The sequence below is a fragment of the Balaenoptera borealis genome (assembly GCF_965194805.1).
Source record: "Balaenoptera borealis genome assembly, chromosome: 5".
Classification (NCBI taxonomy): domain Eukaryota; kingdom Metazoa; phylum Chordata; class Mammalia; order Artiodactyla; family Balaenopteridae; genus Balaenoptera; species Balaenoptera borealis.
In genome coordinates, this window is record NC_138862.1 from 62,731,256 (window position 1) to 62,752,126 (window position 20,871).

At 36.8% G+C, this 20,871-nt stretch overlaps 1 protein-coding gene and 1 long non-coding RNA gene across 4 annotated transcripts in view; one reads left to right on the plus strand and one right to left on the minus strand.

The window, feature by feature from the left end:
* Window positions 1-20,056, plus strand: part of LOC309630074 — a 64,803-nt gene extending 44,747 nt beyond the window's left edge. Inside the window, exon 2 of the long non-coding RNA XR_014245409.1 lies at window positions 7,525-20,056. This is a non-coding gene — a long non-coding RNA (uncharacterized lncRNA). The remainder of the gene's footprint in view (window positions 1-7,524) is intronic.
* LSAMP (limbic system associated membrane protein) overlaps window positions 1-20,871 on the minus strand; it is a 651,408-nt gene that overhangs the window by 553,760 nt on the left and 76,777 nt on the right. The window lies entirely within an intron of this gene.

Below are 20,871 nucleotides of genomic sequence, written 5' to 3' on the forward strand. Positions count from 1 at the left end.
ACGTACTTGTGATGTATTTGGAAAGACAGAATATCTTGCTCAGGGGAAACTTTAAAGAGTCAGACATCTGCTGTAGAACAAACACAGTGAAACATGGGTCACTAAAGAGCCCCTAAGTTACAGAGAGAACTGGTTTGTGACCCTGAAAGTAGGCAATGCAGGGGGAGCAAAAACCTACCCTAGATCTGCCACTGACTGGCCTGAAGGGATTGATGGGGAATGTGAAAGCAATAAAAATAATCACCAGGGTCCACTTGTTATTTATATTCTAATAGTAAAGAAAATAGTTTCTTAGGTTTCAGGTAACTTCCTAATGCAAGTGCTTTAACGGAAACAAGATAGTTACCTGAGGCAGCCAGTTTAGCCAAACATGGTTAGTAGAATGCATCATGCCATGTATAAAGTGACCTGTACTGCTGGCCACAGGCAGTCTTTATGATAGATTCAGGTCACTCGGGGTTTACTGATAGCGTGGCTCTCTGTGTTGATTATTAGTGGCCAAGCATAGGAACTATTTTTGCCATGTCTCATAAATTTCTTCAGCTTCCAAGAGGCACAGCCTGGATCAACACAACAGAAGCTGAAGACAGAATGCAGGTCACTCTGAACTGCGTAGATAGGCAGGATGAGCCAGCCTGCAGTCTGTTTCGGTTTCAACCGCATCTAGGTAGGGATTCTTCAGCCACCTGATATCTTCAAATGAACCTAGATAGTTTTCAATTATAGCATCACTGTATAGATATTGTGAGAGTGTAAGTCTATTATTTATGAGTAAGAGGGAAGCTACATAATATGTGAAAATCTCCTTGCCACAATTTTAAGGTAATAGTTGTGCAAAAAGCAATATTTCAAGACATACAGAGATTTGGACTATAGCCTGATAAGCTCATCATGTAGCTTATTACCAAAAAATATCAAACAAAACATTAGCAGGAACATGTGATCAAATCTGAGTAGTGGTACCACTCAATGTGAGGTAGTTTTGCCATAAGGATTGGCTACAAATATTAGGTCATAAGTGCACTGTACCTTTAGTCCAACTCAGCTGTGATTCCATAGATACAGACAAGAGATATACATAAAGATTTGAGTGGAAAAAAGACTGTAAAATTGTAAAAGGAAAAACAAATAACCTAGAATTCCCCTAGTAATTCACGGCTGTGGGACAAGGTAAGTCCAAACACAAAGTAGACTGATATCAATCAGTCATTTGGCTACGAAGCCAAAGTGGAGTGGAGGGGAGACATTATATTTCAACTCAATGCAAACTTGCAAAGATATTTGAGAAGCCCTTCAACAGAGATTTTATTTAACCATACCACATTTACTAAAGAAATCTGTACCTCCAGCCTCTTCCATTCCAGCTCCTATAATCATCATATCTGAAAAGCATTTAATGCCAACATCTAGTACCCCCCTGCAAATGACCCCAACTCTAATTTTCATGCAAGTTCTATAATAATTGAATAATGACTATTTATCTAGACACAAAATGTGTCAGGGACCTCATAAGTATATTTAATCCATACAACAACCTTAAGAGGTAAATGTTATTACTCTGATGTTAAAGAAGAGAAAACCAGGAAGATATATATTTATACAGTCAGTTTAGTACTCAAGGTTCAAAGCTAGGTCGGGCTAACTCTAAAGTTTCCAGCGGAGAAACAATGAAAAAGAGATAAATAGGTTTCCTTAAGTTCATTTAGACCCTACTCTCTGATTTCTCTATATTTAAGGAACTGCAGGTGTTCCTTAAAACTTGCTTTAATTTCTTTTAGGCTATAAGCAGATAGAGTCTGGTTCCTATGTCTGTGTGTCTGTGTGCATACACATGCATGTACCTACTTTATTTGTCCAGCAGATATCTACTGAACACATAATTCTGTGCTAGGCACTGTGCCAAGTACTATGGATAAAGCAATTGACATGGTCTCTGCTTTCAAATATTACCATCTATCTGCCTGCCCTGCTTGATGAGGTAAAGTTATTTAAAACCGAATAGCAAAAAAAAAAAAAAAAAACCCAATAGCAGTTTAGTGCATTAAAATATGGAGGAAGTTGATTCCCAGTGATTTATAAAGAGAAATATGTAGATATGTATGGGATCAACCATATGTGAAAGACTGACCGTTTCATACTATTGTTGTCATCACCATCATCATTACTATAGTTATAAACTAATTTTATTATTGTAAAATTGGAGAAATTAGAATTCTGCAGGGCTGTAAACCCTCAGAGCAAGAGTCACCTACAGAAATGAGAGCAACTAGACACCCGTCCCAAGGTTCAGGACTCAGTGTATGTCAATCTTCTCTTTTCTGTAAATGAGCAGAGAATTAACTACCTTATTTGAATGACAATCATTGAATCGGGATGTCGCCAGTGACTTCCAAAAAAAGGCAAACTGGAATGGATACTTAGTTATATTCAGTAATAAAATTGTGCTCTAAATTTCACTGATTTCCATAATTTCAGTTTTTAGATTTTTATTTTTCCCCCAATTTCCAAATAATGTTACTTTTTAGAACTTCTTTTTTTTTTTTTTCTTTGATTGATCTGAGGGAGAAACTAATGTTTTGTTAATACCTAGATGTTACCCCAGGAAGACCAGCAAGTGTTCCCTAAAATTCAGCATGGCAGTATCAGTTGCTAGTCCAGCTACTAATTAAGGCTAGATGAGCTGGTGTAACTACTTGATGAAAAAACAAAAAGCAAAACAAAACAGAGAAGCAGAAAACAGAATTAGGAATATTAATAACTACTGATTGCTTCCCACTGGAGCAATGGCATTTACTATGAATGCCATACTTGGTGAATAAATAAATATGGTATGCCATACACATAATCTAAAGGAAGAATGCATTTTGAAATGAGATGAAGGAAGAGACCAAGAAGTATTCTACAAATTAAAAAGTCTGAGTGTAAATTATTAAAATTAATACACATCCTAAAAGAGACTCTGGAACCTCAGGCAAAACTTATGAAAAAGGAAATTACCTTTTAACTGCAAATAACCATATTACCACAGATATGCATTTCATGGAGATGGGTGCTACTTTGCATTGTTAGATTTTCCTATTAATGTGATTTTTAAATTCTACGTGCACCATGTATGCCCAAAGACTCCCCCCCCACCCGCCCACAACCAGAACAAATGATTTATTTTCTAAGGGTTAGCTGTGTCTTATCAGATAGAGTTCTAATACCTCTCTATAGTTTGCCTGAGTATCTGTGGCCCTTTGGAGCTAATTTCTACTTTTATTTTCATTGTTATTAATCATCATAATCAATCACAGAATTTTAGAGATGAAACAACCCATATGGATGATTGTCTGACACCTTCATTTTGCAGAGGAGGATACTGAAAACCAGCGAGGCTACATGTATTGCCACAGGTCACATAAGTATTTCAGGCAGGCTTGGGAATTTATTCATTCAACAAATATTCATTAAGTACCTGCCATGTGTTGGTTTTGGTTCTACACCCATCCTAGAACAGTGGTCTCCTGACATATCGTCAAGTGTCTCTTCTCTCCCAATACCTTTAAATCTGTATGTTCATTTACTCACGAAAGAAAGAATAATTTATACAACAAATCCCTCTACCCCTAAAATCAGTTCCTGGACTCGGTAAATAAACTAATAAAGACAATTTATTTGTGTACCATTTTGAAAAATATCCAAGTGATGCTTTTTTTAAAAAAATTAATTAATTTATTTATTTACTTATTTTTGGCTGTGTTGGGTCTTCGTTGTTGCGCATGGCGAAGGGGGACTACTCTTTGTTGCGGTGTGCAGGCTTCTCATTGCGGTGGCTTCTCTTGTTGCGGAGCACGGGCTCTAGGCGCACGGGCTTCAGTCGTTGTGGCACGTGGGCTCAGTAGTTGTGGGTTGCTGGCTCTAGAGCGCAGGCTTAGTAGCTGTGGCACACGGGCTTAGTTGCTCCGCAGCATGTGGGATCTTGCTGGACCAGGGCTTGAACCCATGTCCCCTGCATTGGCAAGCTGATTCTTAACCACTGTACCACCAGGAAAGCCCCCAAGTGATGCTTTTAATTTATGTTGAAACCATAACGCAGAAAATCAACTTTCCACAAAGGCAGAGAAAACCCAAAGTATTGCTAGAAGAATGCAGGGCAAGTACATTTTATAATCTTGCTTAGAGCTATGCACTGGGTACTAAAGTGCTGATCATTTTATACTTACAAGACAGAACAAAGTGATAATAATAACAATCCTCCCTTCTACTCATTTGAGTTTTGATGATGAAGGTCAATCTTTTGCTGTTGTATACAGAACTTGCCTCTTCTTCCTTACGCTCATCCTTAACTTGAAGAAAAATTTTCATAGTTGTAGTCAAATAATTGCTTCAGAAAACAAATATTGGCTCTCTTTAGACTTATAGGCGAATTCATTAAGGTGTAGTTTAACATGGTCAGGCAGTAACAATGTATGTGCAGAGAACTGACACTCACTACAGCTGAAGGATTTAATCATTTATATCAGGATAGCCTTTTCACCTTCCTTTTACTATTTAGCTCAGTCTTTCTCCCTTTCTCCCTCCCGGTCTCTCTCTTTCTGTCTCTCAGTCTTTAAAATATTCAAATATATTTGTTTTCATGGATTGCATGAGTTTCCATTTTTAAAATAACCCATAGAATTGATTTTAAAAACAGGAATTGCTGGTAATGAGAAAGTACCAAAAGGACAAGTATACAGTCAAAACTAAGAGGACAGGACCATTGCTCCATGGCCCATCCACATTAGAACCCAAGAAATTCACAGTGAATTTCAGGTGATCTTTTTATCCTATTCATAATCTTAACAGTTAGAAATAGAAATACTGTATTTTTGAAGATAAAGGAATTTGACAATGTGAAAAAAATGGAACAAAATCAAATGAGAGACGGAAAGAGGGACAGAGAATGACAGATATAAAGAGGTAAACGAGTTGGAAAACATTACTGTCTGTCACTTATTCAATCTTTTTTTACAAGTAGACTCTGAAGTATGTATATGGGAGAAGTAGAAAATGAAAGTCTAGGATATGTAGAGTGATCATACACCTCAGCCTTCTTGGTACACCTGTTGCCACAGCATAATTATTGGTAGCACTCCTTACACTCTCAAATGCTTCACAGTTCAAACAATAAATTATACGGTCAACCTAAGGATAGAAATTACTCTCAATAGTTTGGCAATTGTACAAGTGAATAAAATTTACCTCATTTCTCACTTATAGCCTATTGTTTGAATGAATTTGATCCCAGTCAGAATAAACTCAGCCACAGTTGTTCTTGGAAACCTCTCGATGCTGGACTAGATGAAACCCTAGCCCAGCACCAATGCACCAACAGCCCAGTGTACTTGGCATTATGACTTCACTGTCATGTGCTCAACTTCCTTTCTCTTTAACAAGGCACCTGACATTCAAAGTGTGGTTCATCCTACATAAAGGAAAGGGCGATAGTCATTAGAAACAGCATTGTTAGGAATAGGCTTTCTCTAATCCCTGTGTCCTTAGTAATAAATTAAAGGTACGTGACTGTGAAAACAATAGAATTACCCTTCACTCCCATTGCACTGAAGGCATTAGTTACATGCATTTTCTACTGATGAAGCCATATAACCATCAGTATTCAATCCCAATCACAGGATTAATCTTCATTAGAAACTATTTTTGAAAACAGCTTTTCTTTTAACCCATTACTTCTGTAAAAATTTAAAAATCAATAAAATGACATACAAAACCGTCAAAAATTTCCTGATGAAGATGGGGGAAAGAGACACTCTTATTCACTGCTGGTGACCGTATGAACTCTAAAACCTGTTTGGAAATTAATTGGCAGTAACTAATACATTTAAACATGTATTGCTTTTGAAGAGCTGATCCCACTTTTGTAATTAGCATAATGGTTAAGAGAGCAGGCTCTGGATGCAGACTGCTGGCGTCTGAATCATGACTCAGCCTCACAGCAGAACTATGACTGAGCAAGTTATTTAAACTCCCTGGACTTCACTGCTCTCCGCTGTATCCCACTGTATGTGATAAAAACTAAACCTACAGTATAAAACTGTAGGGAATGAATGTAACATGCTCAGAAAAGTTCTAACCTAAAAGCAATAAATCACAGCTTTTATTTTTATTATGATTTAGAAATAAAAGCACCAACATAAAAGTATAATATTGAAAGTATATTATATTGTTTTCCACTGGAAAAAATGGAGACAATTGGATGTCCATCAAGATAAGAATGGTTAAATATATAATCCATAATGTGAAATATTATATACTTAAACATTTTAATTGAGTTAGATATGTATCTATTGTCTTTGCTTGGGTTGTTCAGTATGAAAAGCAAACTGTAGAATTATTTGCTCAGTATCATCTCACTTTTTAAAAAACAAAATAACCATTCCCAAAGAAACACTCTATATGTATTTATATTCATTCTACAAATAATTTTTGAGCACTGACTGTCAGACACTATTATAGCACTGAATTACAGCAGTAATAAAAACTGACACAAAATTTCACCCTCAAGAAGCTCATATTCTAGTGGGCAGGGGCCCACAAAAAAAACAAATAAAATATATAGTATGTCCGATGGTGATAAATGCTATAGGAAAAATAAATCAAGCAGTGTAGTTGCACATAGGGAGAACCTAGGAGGCAGTGGTGGTTGGGGAAATCCTAATTTTAAATAGGGTGGTTAGGACATGTCCCTTAGGGGAAAAAAAGACATTTGAGCAGAATCCTAAAAAGATGTGAAAAGGTAAAGTATATTTCTATGTTTTCTGATTATGCGCATATGTTTGTATATTTTGTATGAACATGAAGAAACATAAAGGACAATATACCAAGGTATTAAATTTAATAACTTCTGGAAAGATACAGATGGGGAGGGACCAAGGTTGAGGAAGGTTATTAATGTCTTCTTGTCATATTTTTTATTGGTACAACTGTTACTTTTGACATTAAAATAATTAATTAAGCAAATTACAGCAAATAAGTAAAGAAGTAAATGGAGGGATGAAAAACACCAAAAATCAGATTAATAAATTTCCAGTCACAGCACATAGTAGGTGCTCAATAAACATAGGTGGAATTGTGTATAAATGTGTCCTTGTATCACACAAGAACTCTCCAGAGTTATGCAGATAAGGCAACTAAGGCCAACAGAGGTTGAATGTTGGTTAAGGACAGACAAGTTTTAACTGCTGACACTATGTACTCGACACCAATTTATCTCCAGGGAATTTACCTACAGAACATCCTCAGTACATTTTGTAAAGAAGTTTCCTCTTGTAGCTCTGAAGACTGCCTTACAGTCTGTTGAAAAGGTTCCCAAATAGGAAGAAAGGCTGTGGGAGTTTGGGCTTGGGGGAGGAGAATATAAGGAAGAGCTCTGCATTGCAGCTGCACTGCTGATAGTGAAGGTAGCACACCTGCTGTCTCCTACACACAATACAATTGATTTGTTTGAACTTTGCCTTTGTTTCTCCTCTATATCCTACCTTCCAGTGGAGGTGCAGTGAAAGAGGAAAATGGTCAATAGCTAAACAGGTGAAGGGAGAAGAAACAGAATGAGGACACCTCGGCAGCATCAGTCCCCAAATAATGGAAAGGTGGCTTCAGCACCTGACAGGCGGATTGCAGAGAGGGCTGGCCTTTGCTACATCAGGAAAGGATCCTGAAGAATTTTCCAGAGTCAGCAGCGTATTTACAAACGTACCCATCCATCCTTGCTCTCACAGTACGTGTAATTATGTCCCTTATCAAATGAACTGAGTCAGAGCTCCTCAGATTGGACTAAACATACTCTTTCTATTTATTAGAAGGATACTCCACTGAAAACTAAGAATGAATGGCAGTAGTGAACTAAATAAGTAAATAAAAGCATAGCCCCACAAGCTGTTGTCTGTTTATCTGGATTGCTGCTGAAAGTGTGAAAGATGTTATTGCTACCCAGTACCATTCCCTTCAAACTGGCTGCTCTAGCTCACGCAGGATTTGGGTAAACACATTTGGAGCTCTCGAAATGTTCAAGGACGGTATTAACCAGAAGACAAACAAAGACATTATCTCATTTCTTCTCAGGGAAAAATACCAGCTATCTCCTTATTTAAATATACCAATATCAGCAACATGTGAATATGATCTTCTTTAACAGTGAAAATACAGGTGATGACTTCAGAGGTAATTTTAGCTAATCCTTCAGACATTGCGACAAGATTTTTCATCAGCTCTTGAAATTCGGTTAAAAGGTTAATCAGGGGGCTTGCCTGGTGGCGCAGTGGTTGAGAATCTGCCTGTCAATGCAGGGGACACGGGTTCGAGCCCTGGTCTGGGAAGATCCCACATGCCGCGGAGCAACTAGGCCCGTGAGCCACAATTACTGAGCCTGCACGTCTGGAGCCTGTGCTCCGCAACAAGAGAAGCCGCGATAGTGAGAGGCCCGCGCACCGCGATGAAGAGTGGCCCCCGCTTGCCGCAACTAGAGAAAGCCCTAGCACAGAAACGAAGACCCAGCACAGCCATAAATAAATAAATAAAACAAAACAAAAAGGTTAATCAGGCTTCGCCATACGCACAGAGAATGCAGACGCGTACTCTAGGTATTTAAGCAGAAAGTTCCATTTCCATCATTAAGGTTAATTGTCAACAGAGGGGATCCTTTAAAAACCACTTAACATTAATGTGGGGTTGGTTATCAAGGTCTTTGGAAGAGAACAGGGTTCTGATAGGTATACAAGGAAAGAGCTGGGAATGGGAAAGGAGAAGATGACACCATTTCAGAGCATGAGACTTGCCAGTCAAGGCCAAGTGGAAAGGGAACATTTTCATGGGGAGCCGGGGGCCTCACGTGAAGAGTAGTGCAAAGGAAAACTGAGGAGCAGCAAGAGAAGGCAGAGGTGGAGACAGGAGTGGGAAAAGGTGAACCAGGCTTGTTTACTTTACAGCGTAGGCTAGAGATGTTCTAATGGTGGGTCATTAAATAAATCTCCTTTGAAGTTTTAAGCTCTAATATGGAAATATTCTGTTAGATAAAGATACAGTCATAGTTCCTTTACCTTGCCTCTCCAGAGAATGTGGTATGCCTCAAAGTAAAACATTCAAATAACTGAAACATTCAAAATACATTCAAATAATTATTTCTTTAATCACTAAAACATGCTTTCATTTTAAGTTTTCTTGTTAACTAGTTATAAAATATGTCAATTAATTTTCTTCAATCCACATATATTCCATTCCAACAAGCATCAATTGTTTTACTGCCTTATACGACGCAGTAAAAGAACTTTCTTGAGGTCTCAGTGTATGTACATAGGTTATTTGTCCCAGTGTAGAATGGCTCAAACCCTGTCCTAAGTTTGTTTAGTTTCTTCCTCTTGTCATTAGTTGCCTGTACACAGAAGTGCTTCCACCTTTTTATAGGATTTGGAATAATTTCATATCCAACCAGGTTAAAATCACAAGTATAGTCCACCTTCTTCTAAAACTCATTCAGCTGAGCTCTATTTCCTCAAAGTCTTCCCTACTTGTTTTTGTGTTCAAAATACCTTCTGGAGGATAGTGATTAGTTCTACTCTGACCTCGGTTAATCTGCGTATGATACTTAAGTAAAAATGTAAGGATCAGGAGACAGAGATGTAGCTGCAGGCAAACCAAGCGGAAATGAGGGTTAATAATGCCACATGCCTGGGAATGTGACTAAGTTATAAAAAGGGTTGTGTGACCTAACTGGGAAAATTCAGACAAAGATAAATTATATTCCTCTACTCTTGCTGAATTATTCAAAATGATCAATTAACTCAGGCTAGTTCTGCCCATAAGAGTTAGAGTTTGAACCATATAATTATGGTACTTGATGATATTTAACTCAGCACTTTATTATAAACTGTCTTGGTATTGTTATTTAATTGTTTCACATTCACAAGTTTTATGTCCTTACCAGAACTACATACACCTTGAAGGCAAGGATCAAGTCTTCCCACCATGTGCGTTTTTTCACAGCTACTTAGATAATCCAGTGCATGTAGAGGACGTGCCACAACTCTGCACTGAATTTAATTGTTACATATGAATCTTTAAAGATTAAGCTGAAATTAGGATAATATAAACCTACTTCTGCTACTATCCAGCCCAGTGACAATACAAAATGGGAGAAAAGAAGAGGAAATGTGTTTAAGTGTGGGTATCGGATAGTATGTAATAAAAGTCATAAAATTCATTTTCCATGCCATATATTAATATAATGGAATGCCTAAGTTATATAAATTCCATTGAAAGTTTACAGATATGTGCACATTCACATAAAGCAGTGGATTATACATTATGAGACCCACTTTAGGAAATAATAATTTGAGTCTATTAACCAAATGATTCAATTAAGAGAAAGTTCATGAAAATTACTGTAGAAGAGCTTCTAAGATACCTCAACTGCATATCCATTCAATGGTTTATTTTTTTTGCTGAACTTGACAGCTAGAGTATCACTGATAGAGTTTGGCTGAAAAGAATATAATCAGGATCCACTAGGACCCTTCCCACCCTTTTGTTTTAACCTTTGAAGCTGGAGCCACTTAACACCAACATTTACATTTAACACTGGTCAGGAAACATTTCAAGGCATCTAAGCTAACAGGATAGTTAGTCTTGCTTTACCTTCATACCCCAATTCTGAAATTACCTGATAATCCTATCCCTTCCAGCCATACATCCCTGATCCTTTTTTAAATTAATTAATTAATTAATTTTAATTTTTATTGGGGCATAGTTGATTTACAATGTTGTGTTAGTTTCAGGTGTAGAGCAAAGTGAATCAGTCATACATATATATATATATCCACTCTTTTTTTAGACTCTTTTCCCATGCAGGCCATTACAGAGTCCCTGATCCTTTTTAAGACCACCCTTGGATCAAAATTCAAAGCAGGCACTCCTAGGATCAAATACTTGGATGTAAACTGCAGACCTTGCTGATGCTGCCTGCCTTTCTGCCTGTATCCTATTTGTAACCACCTTTTTAGAAACACTTGACCACCAGGCCTAGGCATTCCAGGCCTATCTCCACTACTGTCTGCTAATTACCAAATATCATGCTGAGTTAGCCTTCGCTGAGTTGATAGAATCATAGCTCCCGTGGCTTTTCCTTGGCAATGAAGGAGCTTAAGTATTTCCTTGTACCTAGAATCACAGAATGATAAAAAAAAATTTTTTAGAGCTCAGAGGGACTGAAGAGATCCTACAAGTTTAAACCTGAATTGGGCATTTCATGTAAATGCAGAATTTTACAGTAGGTTGCCTTAGGGTCTGCCAGAGGAAAGACCAAACATATATCTAGTACCCATGCATTCTCTAAGGAAATAGAACCAGGTAGACACTGGGGGCACCATCAGTGACTTTGTAATTCTGTAAGGGAAGATGGGGAAAGCCATAGACTCTAAGCCTGCAGAATAAGTGCCGTGTGCGTGTGTGCGTGTGTGCGTGTGTGTGTGTGTGTGTGTGTGTGATATTTCCTTCAGGAAGAGAGGATTCAGAAGACTGGGCGAATGTACACAACACATATCTAAATAGCATGACTAATTCCCCAGCATTCCACTAGGGATGTCGTTTGTTTCTTACATAATAATACACAACTGGCTTTTATATTAATTCAAACAAGTAGCTGACTCTATTAGCTACTGATTCTATAAAATGCAATCCACGGCATAAAGATAACTTGGGTTCAGCACATATTTGTTTTCCATATGTATATGTGCATATACATTCTGAATTTTAAGATTTGAGTAATATCTGTAATAAGGAAAACAAGCAAATTCATATAGTCTGCTTTGCACTTTCTTTTAAGATAATTATTTTTTTTTAAAAAATAAGCTTTCCTGCTGATTAGGAATTACTGTATGAAAATATCTTCTTAAAACTTTTTTTCCATAGAAACCCAGTTTCTTATAATTATAAACCTAATCAAGAGCTAGGTCCTTAATTTAACCTTACAGCAAGATCATCAAATTGACAAACATGATCACTAGGTCTGACTGCCCCGATATTACTTTTTAGAGTTAATGTTGAAAACTATAATTTTATAATAAGATAAAAGCAGATTTCACTCATTTAATTAATCTCTATGTAATTAAATAGAAAAATTGGTTATATTTTATTAAAAACTAATTATTTTCAACATTTTCCCTGAAAAGTAAAGTACCAGAATTTTCTTTGACAAATATGAATCTTTTGTGAAATCACTGGAGACTTTATGGAATCAAAGTCTTTTCAAGTTCAAAAAAGACAATGAGTATCCTGCTGAAATCACCCCAAATACTGACGATGAATGACACCTATAGGTTTAACGAGTCAAGTAGATAATCCCAAACCATGCACAGTGGTAACTAAATCATTCACGAAAGCCTGGCCTAGGAGATTTAAAACCATAATTCACCCTGTACATTACAAGACAATAAAATGAAATGTGCATATACAGAGTATAATCCTCAAAGAGATGGTCAAGTATGCAAACTGAATAGTATTTTTAAAGACCAATTTTATGTATATGCTGCATGGATTTTTAGATAAGGTTTACAACCATTGGGCCCAATTATCTTGTTCCAAAGCTAATATAAAATAAATAATAAATAAACCCTGAAAACAGACTCTAAAAAATGTTATATCAGTGTATGTTCTTCATTGAAAGCAACAGAAAATTTCCACTAAGGCTAACATAAGGGGAAAAAGTGGAACTGATTGGCTTCACAAGGTAAGACAGAGAATCAAAAAGAAAAAAAACAACAAAAAAAAGTTGAACACCCAGGTCTTAAGAAAGTAAAATACCGGGGAAGGTTCAGAGAGCGTGGAGGCAGGAACCCATGGACAGTCTCCTTAGTCTCGTCTCCAGGATGCTTGAGTTCCAATCACTTCCCACCCTACTCCATGTGCCAGCACTTCCAGCATGCTCCACATTCAAAATGTTGAGAAGACTGGCTCAGTCCAACACCCCTCATCAACATGGAGAAGGCTTCACAGTTGACAGCCTAAACAACAACAGGTGGAATGCAGGAGTGACAGTTCCCCAAAGAAAAAGCTAGTTGCTTTTACAAGAATAAAGAAAAATGGATCCTGGAAGGCCAAATCCCTTCATTCAATGTGGGCCTTCATTCAGTGTAGGTATTTGCTGGACTTCAGTAGGGAGCTAATGTGTAAGGACTTATGAATATAGGAGAGTAGTTGGATGACAACAGCATAGATGCCTTAGTAACAAGGCACTAACCTCAACTGCAAGGACACACAAGAAGGAATGGCACAGAAGCCTAAGATCCTCCCTACACTGAAGGAAAGTAAGCTTTGTTATGCCAAGTTACATCTGACAGGAAAATTAAAAAAAAAAAAAAAGGAAGCCCATTAATTATGCTCAGTGCTAGAATACAATATCAATTCACTAGTTGGAATGCTTTTTTTAAACTTTGATATGAGTGATATATTAGATGAAAGACATTTTGTCTTTACATAGACCTGCTTCTATACAAAAATGTTGACTGAATAAAAGTCCCTACTATGAAATAAATATGTGAGATGTTCACATATTATATTTCAATGATAGGTGCTACTGGTGTCAGTGCAATTTTTTAAAGAGTAATATGTACAAATAAAAAGCTAAGAATTATTTATAAAACAAATATGGATTTGAAAAAATGTATTTGGTAATTATTCTTCCCCACCAAAGAGTACTTTTGGAGTTATGTAGGATGTAAAGAAATAAACAGTCCAGTTATAAACTTTGGACTATATTTAAATATCTGCCCATCTTCTTCGATATCTTTACCATGTGTAAAATCTCTTTTGCAATACTGAAGAAAATCTAGTTTCCGTTAAAGAAATTTTGGTTTATTTGAGCCTTTCAATGGTGGTTATTTAAAAATATCATATTTTAAATTATGTTTTAAGCTTATTGAGAACAGACACTATCGGTTCAGTTCTCCTCTAAGCTAAGGTGCATTTATACTATGTATATAATATATTTTAATTAATTAATTAATCCATCAATCAATATGTAATGATTGTTTCCCCTTGAATTAGCAGGTCCTGAAAGAACAGAATTTTTTAGTATGATATAAACACATAGGATCAAGATGCTGAAGCTTTTTAAATGGCAAAAATAATAAAGATATAGACTTGTCCTCTCTTCAACACAACACTATGGAATCATTCTGTATCAGACCAATCATGTCACTTTGGTAACATAGAATAAGTGTCAGAGGTCGACCTAGGTCCAAGTACCTACACTGTGTAAACACTGCATAGCCTATACTCTTAACAGCTTTTGGGTGGGACTTGAACACGTAGACTTTAGGAAAGTAAGACACCAGGGAATGGAACTTGAAGGCAGGAACTCAATGAAAGTCTTCTTAGATTTAGTCCTTAGGATGACGAGTTCCACAACAATATGCTGGAGAGCAAACTGCAGATTACTTAAGTAAGATTTTTGTTGTTGTTTTTCTAGTGAAGTGGGCCAAGAGAGACTGGATTTCCTTGAGGTCAAAATCTTACCTCTATCAAAAGCATCCCTTTCTATGACTCATCAATTTTTCATGAAGGTGAAGACTAGGATTGATAAGCAATGAGAATCAGTGCATTTTTCCAGCAAGAGTTTTTGGCACTGACTACTCAGACTATTTATCACTGTGTCTTTAAATGGCCATTCATATTTGTCTGCACATAGAATTGCCGTTCAGGACTTTCCACACATATTCTTACATAAGTAGATAAAAAATTTTAAGGAAACATGGAGGAAAGCTTCAAAGGATCAAAGAAGTCCAGGCACATGATCTCCAAGGAGGTTTAGAGGAAGTGCCTGAGAGGCAAAGCATCTGTTCATTTATTAATTTAGAAAATATTTATTGAGTAGCTACTTGGTGTTAAGGGCTGGAAATTCAGAAATGGTAGATCAGTTCTGTGCTCTTAAGGTTTACCCTTTCTGCTTTGCCTTAATAATGGTGGCTGGGATTAGGGAATAATTCTAGGTACCAAAGACCTATTTATTTTGCCATATCATAATATTTTCTTGAATCTTTCTTGTCAATCACACACCACCTTTTCTTCTTGAGTCACTTTTTAGCTGTCTGCATTGCCTAGCCCATCACAAAATATGAATGGTGGGGGAGGGGATGAACTGATTTGATTTGCCAGACTTTGGGAGTAAGGTAGCTGGTACATCTTGTACCTGAAACGATTACTCCTATACCTTATCTAAACACTTCCAATTGGCACATTAGACATTAACAACCTGTTCAATAGCAATTGATTAGATTAATGGTAAGATAATTGGATCCTTTCACTAGAAGAGTCAAAGGTATGGACATAGCCCAATAAGATCCTATATTTCTTGAATATGTGTATCTAAAGACTTAAACTAGGGAAATCACAAACACCGTCATCTTCAATACAGTGCCACTGATCTATTCCTAAGCTGGGCAAGGAGTATGTGTGTGCTGAATGCATCATAAAACACAAAAAGAGAAATCAGACAGCCATCCATTACGAAGACATTAAGACTTAAATATATCTTATGTTTGTGTGTCCCTTCTATCTCCTCACTTTCTATCAAATGTACATCTTTCTGACCTAAGTTTCTTCATCTCTGAACAGGGTACTTCTTTCCCTTTTTAACATTTATTCATTTTCTTACCTTTCCTTTTATGTCGCACGAAACTCACTGCTTACGAGCAAGAGTAATTATTCACTGTTTCTCTTATCTTTGTTTTCCCACACATTCCTTCCAGGCCTAATGCCTGTGACTATATGCCATTTCAGAATGTGCTGGTCTGTAAGCACAAATGAACATTCTCTTAACCTGAGAACATGAGTGGCAGGTGAGTGAGTGGGAGCAAAATTGCTTCTGGTAAATGCAGGTAGGTGGAAAATGTTAGCTGCCTGATATGTTCTTTAAATGCTGTAATAATATTTCTCATTTAATTAACAGTGTGAGAAGAGCACTGGTAAAGGCTCAGAGGGATGCCTACAGTGTTCTTCCACAGCCATGCACAGAGGAGGTGGAGAACCTCTCCTGACAGGTTAAAACCACGCTAATACACAGAAAACAGGGCTGAAGGCAACCTGACACTCGTAACTCCAAAAGAAGGGACTGCCAAGAGTGGGCAGGAATCATGTGGACTCTTCTGTAAGCCCCCTTAAATACTTTTGTTAATACTTATGTAGCCTACCTGTATCTCAGAAGACATATTTTTAAATACAGAAAAAGATCGAGGAGGAAGTTACAATGAATCTTCGTAACTGACAGTGATTATCTAGAGTCTAGACAAAGTAAGAGACCAACTAGAGGCAAACTAATTTAGATTTGCTCGATAAAACATGCTCAAAGTTAGGTGAATAGTATTTAGCCTGGCTCTGAATGTACTTTATTAGCTTCCTCTAAAAGATGACTAGTTTGGAGAAGCTGGCTCTAGTCAAATAAGCTTCATGGCACTCAAATCCAAAGGAAAAACAATGCCTACAATCATGTTGGACACTTTTAATAGAATTTCCTATCTGTGAGTATGAAATGGTGAAGGAACCATTAGTGACTGAACGCTTCATCAAGACAGGCTATAATAGAGGTCAGTACTTCTATTAATTGTGGGGTTATTTTTCAGAGAAGTAACAAAAGCTTCGGCCATCATAGATAGAAGTCAGAAGATAAGAAATGTAATCATTCCTAAAAAAAAAAATGTGTATTTTCAAGACCTAGGTAATATGAATATATAATTGTATGTATGTGTATGTATATGTATATATATGCGTGTGTGCATATTACATGTTTACACATGTATATATATATGTATATGTGTACATATATTTGATTTAACTGAAAAAATCATCTAAGGTTGGCTATAAATTTTCCCTATGTAAAATTTCAAAAACAGGCAGCATTTTAAAAGATGAACATAAATTCATGGCCAACTAGAATTTTACTTCATCAGAAAAGAGTGCTTATTTTTAATAAACCTAGGTAGCTGTGAGATTAACCAAAAAAATTCTAGAACTGACATAAGGTAATCTGTGCTAATGGAAGTACACAGGTAGTATTTAAGGACAAATTCAAGAACAAAGCTTAAGACCTAATGTGTAAAATTTAGCCTGAAGTTTTAAAGAAGAAATAATTTTATTAAGTATATAACACTGAAAGAAATTCACAGTTTTTCCACGAGCATAAAGAAGAAAGCTAGAAAAAAGATGATATATCCTATGATATGAAGGTTTTCACACAAAGGTTGTGAGGAATACAATAATACAGACAGAGCCTCTGCCTACAAAGACCTTACAACCTACAGGTTGAGGCAGACAGATGCAGCAAATAGTTTTAATAAATGTCTGGATGTGATACATAGAGATTGGTCAGGAGGAAAATATTATTTACAATGCTGGCTGTAATTTGAGCCAAAGGATAGAAGCATTCATTCCAAGGAGAGATTACTCTTACCTTCTGGAAAACCTCTTTCTGGAATTCTTTGGTTGTATTCCCTCTCCCTACCCTGGTAGGTCTATCAAAAAGAAAGGAGATCAAGAAGTAATGAAGAACAGGAATGTAGGCTTGCCCTCTAGCAGCTCTAGAATGAAGAATTGTTTTATGAAGTGGTACAGGGATCTAGAGAAGATGAAGAGAAAAAGGGTCACATGAGGACTCTGGGATCTTAGGGGAAATAGATCGTTATGGGTTGAATAGTGTCACCCAAAATCCATAGGTTGAAGTCCCAACCCATTGTATCTCAGAATGTAATTGTCTTTGGAGATAAGGCCTTTAAAGAAGTGGTTATTTTCAAATGAGGCTTTTAGAGTGGGTCCATAACCAGTATGACTGGTGTCCTCATTTAAGAAGAGGAAAAGACACCAGGGACATGTGCACACATAAGGATGACAATGTGAAGAGGCAACAAGAAGGCAGCCGTGTGCAAGCCAAGGAGAGAGGCCTCAGAAGAACCCAACCTTGCCAGCACCTTGATCTCAGACTTCCAGTCTCCAAAACTGTAAGAAAATAAATTTCAATAGTTTAAGCCACCTAGTCCATGGTATTTTGTTATGGTAGCTCTAGGAATCTAATACATAGAATTAGTGGAGTCAGGATAAAACAAGAATATTAAAATGAAAAAGAAAATCTAATTCTAAATGTTTTTATTTTGTGTGCTGTATTCTATGTCCCTTTATTATCATCAAGCCCTTTAGAAACTCTATTTATAAAACAATTTTGTGCTTGTAGTAACTTGGGGGACTAGAAGAGAAGAGGTGTTTGAGGAAACACACGGCAGAGACAGACATCAGCGAAAATGAGGGAATCTATAAAGACACAATTAAGGATGCAACAAGAGCAGGAGGATTCTAGGAAGATGGTGCAGTAGGAAGCATCAGAAATCTCTCCTCCTCACCTAGACAACAATTGCCCTGGCAGAATCCACCTGATGTATCTTTTTTGGAACTCTGGAGTCTATTAAAGACTTGCAACTTCCAGGAGAAGGCTAGGATGGTAAATTGTGGTTAATTTTGGTCAATTTCAGTTCTTAACACAGTAGTAGCTACCCACTGCCCACCCCTCAGCCCCATGGCAAGCAGCTGTGTATGTGTTGCTGGAGCAGCCTGCACCAGCTTGTGGAAACCAGAATGAGCAAAAAGGACCCTGTGTTCCAAAGATTACAGATCTGTGTTCTGATTGCTTCACAACACAGATGCAAAGATAAAGAGGAAGAGGCCATTGTTCTTTCACCTCCTTCCATTATTGCAAACTCCTTCCCCTTCAGGCTAAAGTAAATTTCATAAGCATTAAAGGATTGGCAACATTTATTCCCTCATTCTTCTCTCTTTTCCTCTTTTGAGAGCCAGGCATTGAAGATTAAGATATTTAAAAGCAACCACATATATGAGGGGAATTAGAGAATCACTGCACATGCCCAGAGGAAGACACAGGCTCAGAAAATACTGGAAACAAACTTAAGTTTACCCCTCAGACTCATCTGTATCACAGAGGCAGTCTATAATAATCATAAAAACTCTCCAATCAAAAGACAGATTAGCAGAATGGGTCAAAAAAAATCAACAAACTATATGCTATCTACAAGACATGCACTTTAAATCAAAAGACATGAATAGGCTGAAAGTGAAAGAATGGAAAGTGATATTCCATGCAAACAGTAACTAAAAGAGAACAGGGGTGGCTATACTACTACCAAACAAAATAGACTTTAAAGCAAAAAAGATTACAAGACAAAAAGAAGGGTATTATATATCAATAAAAGTTTCAATGTAGCAAAAAGATATAATAATTATAAGTATTTGCACACATAATAACAGATCAAAATATATGAAACAAAAATTGAAAGAAATGAAACAGAAAAACAGTTCTACAATAATATTTGGAGAATGTACTATCCCATGCTCAATAATGTATAGAAAAACCAGACAGAAGATAAGTAATGAAAAAGAGAACTAAATGATACAACAAAACAAGTAGGTCTAACAGACATATACAGAACACTTTACCCACCAACAGAATACACATTCTTTTCACGTGCCCATGGGACATTCTCCAGGAAGGACTTTACGTTAGCTCACAAATTAAATATCTGTAGATAGATATCATACAAAGTATCTTCTCTGACCACAACAGGGTAAAGTTAGAAATCAATTGAAAAAAAAAGAACTGGAAAATTCACAAAGTTGTGGAAATTAAAGAACACACTCTTAGACAGTCAAAGAATAAACTACAATGGATCAAAGAAAAAAATACAAGGGGCTTTAGGAAATACTTAGGGATGAATGAAAATGAAATCACAACATACCAAAACTTATAGGACACAGTGAAAGCAGCACTGAAGGGGAAATTCAGAGTTAAAAAAAGATTACATTAAAAAAACAGAAAAAAATCTCAAATTAACAACCTAACTTAACCAGTTACAGAACTAGAAAAATAAGAACCAAACTCAAAGATATCAGAAGGAAGGGGATAATAAAGATGAGAACAGAGATAAGTGAAATAAAGACTAGAAAACTAACAGAAAAAATTTTTTAAAAAACCCACAAAAGTTAGTTATTCAAGAAGCAAAACAAAATTGACAAACCTTTAGCTAGAAAAACTAAGAAAAAAAGACTCAAATTAATTAAAATCAGAAATGAAAGTGGGAGATTTCCCTGGTGGCACAGTGGTTAAGAATCTGCCTGCCAATGCAGGGGACACAGGTTCGATCCCTGGTCTGGAAGGATCTCACATACTGCGGAGCAACTAAGCCTGTGTGCCACAACTACTGAGCCTGCACTCTAGAGCCTACATGCCACAACTACTGAGCCCGCATGCCACAACTACTGAGCCCATGTGTCACAACTACTGAAGCCCATGTGCCTAGAGCCCATGCTCCACAATGAGAAGCCACCACAATGAGAAGCCCACACACTGCAATGAGGAGCAGCCCCTGCTCGCTGCAACTAGAGAAAGCTCACATGCACCAGGGAAGACCCAATGCAGCCAAAAAAAATAAACGAATAAATAAATTAAAATAAATAAATAAATAAATAAGTAAAAGAAATGAAAGTGGGACATTACTACCAATTCTATAGAAATATTTTTAAAAGATTATGAAGGAGTACTATGAGCAATTGTATACCAACAAATTGGATAACCTAGATGAAACAGACAAATTTCTAGAAACACAAAACCTACCAAGACCAAATGATGAAGAGATACAAAATGTGAACATACATAACTACTAAGGAGATTGAATCAGCAATCAAAAATCTCCTGGCTAAGAAAAATCCTGGACCTGGTGGCTTCATCAGTGAATTCTACTAAACATTTAAGAAAGAATTAACACCAATCCCTTTCAAACCTTTCCCAAA